Genomic DNA, 7,500 nt, shown 5'->3' on the forward strand with positions numbered 1-7,500 from the left:
GAGACCCTGAGCCATGAGACCCTGAGCCCCTGAGCCATGAGACCCTGAGACCCTGAACCATGAGACCCTGAGCCATGAGACCCTGAGACCCTGAGCCATGAGACCCTGAACCATGAGACCCTGAGCCATGAGACCCTGAGACCCTGAGACCCTGAGCCATGAGACCCTGAGCCATGAGACCCTGAACCATGAGACCCTGAGCCATGAGACCCTGAGCCATGAGACCCTGAGCCATGAGACCCTGAGCCCCTGAGCTATGAGACCCTGAGACCCTGAGCCATGAGACCCTGAACCATGAGACCCTGAGCCATGAGACCCTGAGACCCTGAGCCCCTGAGCCATGAGACCCTGAGCCATGAGACCCCGAGCCATGAGACCCTGAGACCCTGAGACATGAGACCCTGAGCCATGAGACCCTGAGCCATGAGCCATGAGACCCTGAGCCATGAGACCCTGAGCCATGAGACCCTGAGACCCTGAACCATGAGACCCTGAGACCCTGAACCATGAGACCCTGAGCCATGAGACCCTGAGCCATGAGACCCTGAGACCCTGAGCCATGATACCCTGAACCATGAGACCCTGAGCCATGAGACCCTGAGCCCCTGAGTCATGAGACCCTGAACCATGAGACCCTGAGCCATGAGACCCTGAGACCCTGAGCCATGATACCCTGAACCATGAGACCCTGAGCCATGAGACCCTGAGCCCCTGAGCCATGAGACCCTGAACCATGAGACCCTGAGCCATGAGACCCTGAGACCCTGAGCCATGAGACCCTGAGACCCTGAAACCCTGAACCATGAGACCCTGAGCCATGAGACCCTGAGCCATGAGACCCTGAGACCCTGAGCCATGAGACCCTGAAACCCTGAACCATGAGACCCTGAGCCATGAGACCCTGAGCCATGAGACCCTGAAACCCTGAACCATGAGACCCTGAGCCATGAGACCCTGAACCATGAGACCCTGAGCCATGAGACCCTGAGCCATGAGACCCTGAGACCCTGAGCCATGAGACCCTGAACCATGAGACCCTGAACCATGAGACCCTGAGCCATGAGACCCTGGGCAGTGAGACCCTGAGCCCCTGAGCCATGAGACCCTGAGACCCTGGGCCATGAGACCCTGAGCCATGAGACCCTGAAACCCTGAACCATGAGACCCTGAGACCCTGAGCCATGAGACCCTGAGACCCAGAACCATGAGACCCTGAGCCATGAGACCCTGAACCCTGAGACCCTGAGCCATGAGACCCTGAGACCCAGAACCATGAGACCCTGAGCCATGAGACCCTGAAACCCTGAACCATGAGACCCTGAGCCATGAGACCCTGAGACCCTGAGCCATGAGACCCTGAGACCCTGAGCCATGAGACCCTGAAACCCTGAACCATGAGACCCTGAGACCCTGAGCCATGAGACCCTGAACCATGAGACCCTGAGCCCCTGAGACCCTGAGCCATGAGACCCTGAGACCCTGAGACCCTGAGCCATGAGACCCTGAGACCCTGAACCATGAGACCCTGAGACCCTGAGCCCTGAACCATGAGACCCTGAACCCTGAGCCATGTGTCCCCGTCCTGGTCCTCTCCTGTTTCCTGTCAAACAGCAGCTCTTTCTCTCCATTTAACTGAAACAGCTGATTTCTGCACTGTCACTTCCCTTTTTAATAAGCGAGGATGAGGAACACACACACACACACACACACACACACACACACACACACACACACACAGACACACACACTGGAAAGCCCAGGAAATGTACCAGATTACTTCACAGTTCATCAGTAAAGTCACAACACAGTAAACACTCTTCCTCACTCTTCCTCACTTCAGTTCTATAGGCGCTCAACTATTTTCTAAACAATGAAGCTTGTCCCTTAACTCTTTTGAACAAGTAGCCGAGTAGCACGCACACACGCACACACACACACACACACACACACACACACACACACACACACACACACACACACACACACACACACACACACACACACACACACACACACACACACACACACACACACACACACACACACACACACACACACACACACACACCTGCTCCCCTGCATGATGTCCCAGCATGCATCACTCTCCCTGGCTCAGCCTTCAGGTACACACTCGGTCCATTTCCTCTGTTTTCCTCCTTCCAGCCTTGGTAAGTGAACTTCCAAACACAAACAAGCATTCAGCTTCTCAAATACTGGAACCAGAACCAGAACCTGATCCAAGACCGGAGCAGGGAACCCCAGCAGCTGAAGGTCTGGGGTGGGGACAGGAAGAGGGGCTAAAGTGAGACACACACGCGTGACAACACCTTCAATGTTTCACTACCTTTCTGCTTCTTCACATGATTGATCTCTTTTTATAAATGTCTACCTCACATCTGCTTTACACAGGAAGTCAGAACACCTGACACAGGAAGTCACAAGGCAGCAGAGACAAGAATAAGTTTAGAATTTCCATTTGCACTTTTATGATGCAGAGGAGGTCCAGTTGGAAATGAAAGGTGTGTGTGTGTGTGCTTGCACGTGTGTGTGTGTCACAGGGTCCCCTGTCCTGGACTACAGGGCCTCTTTGTCTCCCGTGGTTGTCACGATGTCGTCTTGCACACACACACACACACACACACACACACACACACACACACACACACACACACACACACACACACACACACACACACACACCATTGTCACCAGGATCACTGCGTGTAGTGTACGGATGACATCATCTCTGACCATAACACAGATCGTATAGAGCTTCTTTGGTGCCGGTGCTGTCGGAGCGTCTGGCCTGTAACTCTGGAGCCTCACAGAGGGGCAGAGCAGGTTGATCTATTTAAAGCCTCCAGAGGCACAGAGGCATGCTGGGACTTTTCTGAGGCTCCCTGTGTGTTCATCAGGAATACTAAGTGAGGCCTGGTCAGAGGCCTGGTCCCCCCTCTGCAGGGACCCCCAGCAGACCAGGACCCAGAGCAGCTGAGCCGACACTGCACACACACACAATATCTGGAGGCTAAATTTAGCATCACAACACCGAGCGCAGTGCTAAGCTAAAATTAATTCAGACGACACGATGAAGGAGGAGCCACAGAGAAACACAGAGCACTGAAGATCAGGCTAACTCTAACCTACTGTCACTCATGAAGCTACGCTAAGATGCTTACAAAGACTCAACCTGAGCTCACTGCAGGAGGAGATCCTGTTTAGATGACCTGACGTTGTTTGGCTCCCAGGTTCCTTGAAGCTCTGCCCTCAGCCTTCAGAGGCTCAGAAGCTCAGCTGACCTGGTTCTGGTCTGTGTCTGTATGGAAGCAGACAGAAGAACCTGGTGGAGGTGAAGAACAGCTTCAGTGTTCCAGCTTCTCTCTGAGTCACTGAGGGAGGATTCATGCTTCTGTGGGTTGGGTTTCTGCTTTTGGTTTTAAAATGAAGAACTCAAAGGTTGCAAGAGTTCAGCTGGAGTCTCTGCGTCACACACACGCACACACACTGGTCCCTCATGTGTCAAACAGATAAACTAAAGTCTTCTTGTCTCAGACCTCAGCTGCATGAACGTCTCCACCCACACACCCACACACACACACACACACACACACACACACACACTCACACGTCCTTGTCCATCTGGGTCAGATTACAGTTCAGTGATTATGTAAGATTGTGAGAACACATGAAGAAAACATCCTGACAAGAGATCAGGACAACAGGGACCAGAGACCAGGACAACAGGGACCAGAGACAAGAAATCAGGACAACAGGGACCAGAGACCAGAGAACCAGAGAACCAGAGACAGAGACAAGAGATCAGGACAACAGAGACCAGAGAACCAGAGACCAGAGACACACTGCAGCGGGACTGCTGAGGAGCAAGACATTACATTACGATCATTTGGCAGACGCTTTTATCCAAAGCGACTTGCTCAGGGGCACCTCGGCAGGGGCGCGAACCGGCAACCCTCCGGTTCCCAAGCGGAAGCACTACCCACTGAGCCAGGGTGCCCTCATGCTGACCCTATAGGTGGGCCTGTGTTGGATTGGGAGAGACCACCTCCACATTCATGTAACAACATCTTCTTCATCTGAAGGAGCGCCGACATTTTATCACCTGGAAGTCAGAATCAACACACAGCTACCAGATCACACACACACACACACACACACACACACACACACACACACACACACACACACACACACACACACACACACACACACACACACACACACACACACACACACACACACACACACACACACACAGCTCTCTGATGATGGGTCAGTTTACTACAACCAGACACCAAACATCTCCAATCCTCACATTTCCAGATTTCCCTTTGAGTGAAGGCAGCTTGTTCCTCTGTGTGTGTGTGTGTGTGTGTGTGTGAGTGTGTGAGTGTGTGAGAGGTGAAAACTGCTGTCAGCATGAACACAGACTCCTTCAGTGCAAACATCTAGACTTCTCTGCTGGTGGATTGATCCAGGACTAGATTCTCCTCAGTGTCCCGCGAGCTCCTGGGAGCCCTGATACCGTCAGAGACACGTCTGGGCACGCACACGGATCTGAGAGAGAACAACACAAACTGAGCATCACGCCGTTCACCCTCAGTGAGCAGGTGCGAGTCTTTCACATTGTGAGGTCATATCTGGTGCTGGACTGCATGAACCTGCAGATATGTCCACACATCTGAGGCCTGGATCCACTGGAGATCAGACCCACTAAGCTCCAGTATCTGCTGCTCTGCACCAGGCCAGCTGTGGGGCATCAGTTACCATGGCAGCAGAGTGAGGCAGCTTGGTTGTAATTCTTTCTCTATTTCTTTTACACCGTGGACACAAACGTGCTCCTCCAGACTGTTCACTCTTTTCTACACATTTGCTGAATTTGGCTTTTTCACTCCAAAACACACACACAAACACACTCACACCCACACGCACAGGCAGGCACACACACACACTCAGGCAGGCGCACACACACACACAGGCAGGCACGCACACGCGCGCACACACACACACACACACACACACACACACACACACACACACACAGCAGTCTATCAGCCTCAGTGAGCAACTGACATGTTGGCCCTCAGCTCATCCCGATGATGAAGATGATGAAGATGAAGATGATGCTGTCTGGACCTTTAACGCTTTGCCGCGTGGTTGGATGCTCAGACGTGTTGGTGCGCGCGCTCGTGTCAGAAGGCTGCTGCGGGTTGAGAATAAGTGCGTGACCGCCTGCTTCATCCATCAGCTTCACTCCGCTTCAGTCTCATCACGCGCTGAGCGGAGATGCCCGCGCGTCACGGCGTCAAAGCAGACAGACGGCTGTGACTCGGCCCGCTGACTCGAGTCTCATCGAGTCTCTCCTCCTCTTCCTCAGACAGGTCGTGAATGCGGCAGAGGCGCGCGCGGCGCAGGGCGCAGCGCCGGACCGCCCGCACGCGCGCTCAGCCCCCTCTAGCCCCGCTGTTAGCACGCTAGGCTAACTGTGCGCGCTCTGCGCCTCCGCCGCGCTGTCAGGCGGCTGTGCTCATTAACGCGTCAGCGGCGTGCTGGAGTCGCTCTTACCTTGGTTACTCTGAAGGGGTTTGTCGCAGCAGACTGGGTGAATCATGTTTCGCTCATTCCTCGCTCGTAGCGTCCATGTTTGCTGCTCCGGAGCTCCGCAGCGAGAGCGTCAAGTTAAACGAAACATCCGGTTTCGCTTTTCAAAATAAAAGCCCCGTTGTTGACGTGACGCAGGAGCGTGTTGGGTTGTTGGTTTGAATCCTACAAACATTCAGATGCCACAATTTAACCCCTAAAGTCTGCAGGGGGACGGTCTTTGTCCCTGTCTGTATATTTCTTTTCTGATTTTCCTTCTTTGTTTACACAGCAAATCTTCTTTTCATAGGTGAGCCAGGGGGAAAGTGAGAGTAGTGTAGGGACCTGTAGAGACCTGCAGAGACCTGCAGAGACCTGTAGAGAACTGTGGTACCAATTTGACAATCACACCTTTGTTGTTGGGAGGTTGCAAGATTACACACAACACCTCCTCTTCCTCACCCGTCCAGTCTGTGTAGGGGGCTTTCATGAAAGCGAGACGTCCCCTTAATCATGTATAATTTAGAATAGGAAAAACAAAAAAACAAAACTCAGTTTTGGGCCCGAGAGGTTAAACAGTTGATTCTTGTCATTCTTTACAGAGAGGCTGCTGACTGGTTGTGAGGGGCGATGGATTCTCCACTGAAAGAGGAGAGGAGGAATAACCTGTATCCCGACCTAAACACGCAGAATCACCTTCAGTCCAATCTAAAACTGCTGGTATATTCAAATCCCCTTCGTGTAGAGAGCGGCTATTCTGCCCCCTGGTGGCTGTCAGCAGACCTTCACCGCCGTCTGCTCCTCCTTCCGCCACACGGTGACCTCGTTCACGTGCTTTTATTTTGAGGTCTGTGCGGCGCGTTTTCCGGTGTTAATATGTGAACTTGCTGCAGCTGTCAGAGTGAAACTGAAGCTGGAAGTGAATTATTTATTTCTGGATCTTTAAATACAGACTGTGAGCTGAATGAGCTGCAGAAGGCAACAACAACACAACATGTTATTAGTGTTGTTCTGTGTGTGCACGCCGCCCTGCAGCTGCTGCGCTGTTGTCCTGTAACATCTGAGTAAAGAGAATCAGGAGGATCAATGATCCTGAGTGCGGCTCCAGAGAGGCTCAGGCCTGTCAATCAGACTGAAGATGTGAAGAAGAGAAACGTCTTCAAGCTTTTACCACAAAGCTCAGTGTCTTGACTTCTCATTGGACAACTGCAGACTGACAACCTCCACAGACCACAGAGAGGAAATGTGTCATGGCTGCAGTTTGTTTGTCTGAAGTGTAACAGACCTGTGTGTCCCTCCTGTGTGTCCCTCCTGTGTGTGTGTCCCTCCTGTGTGTGAAGCTCAGCTATGGCAGTGACATGTACACACTGTGGAGTAAGATACATTACCTTACTCTATACTCTGGTGTGTGTAGCTCAGCAGACACACACAGCTCTGGTGTGTGTAGCTCCGCAGACACACACAGCTCTGGTGTGTGTAGCTCCGCAGACACACACAGCTCTGGTGTGTGTAGCTCCGCAGACACACACACACACACACACAGCAGGGTTTTGTTCAGCTTTCTTGGGTTTATTTTCTGTAAAATAAGGTGAAGGTACAGTCTCTTTAAAAAGCACATTTCATATGTACAACACACACAACCTTCCCTGCTTATTACCATAAAAATCTCAATATAACAACGTCAAATTATTAATCCAATACAAAGCAAAACAACAAAACAATGCTCGTTTGTTTCTTTGAAGCCTAAAACAATAACATTAATAATACCAGAGCAATTCATAAACAACGATAAAAAAGATGAAATATGGCCATTAACTGATCCGTAACACACACACACACACACACACACACACAAACACACACACACACACTACCTCGCTGGTCGACAGCTCTACCTACTGG

The sequence above is a fragment of the Genypterus blacodes genome, unplaced genomic scaffold, assembly GCF_046128005.1.
Source record: "Genypterus blacodes isolate CSIRO-AG114 ecotype Tasmania unplaced genomic scaffold, CSIRO-AGI_Gbla_v1 ptg000692l_1, whole genome shotgun sequence".
Taxonomy (NCBI): domain Eukaryota; kingdom Metazoa; phylum Chordata; class Actinopteri; order Ophidiiformes; family Ophidiidae; genus Genypterus; species Genypterus blacodes.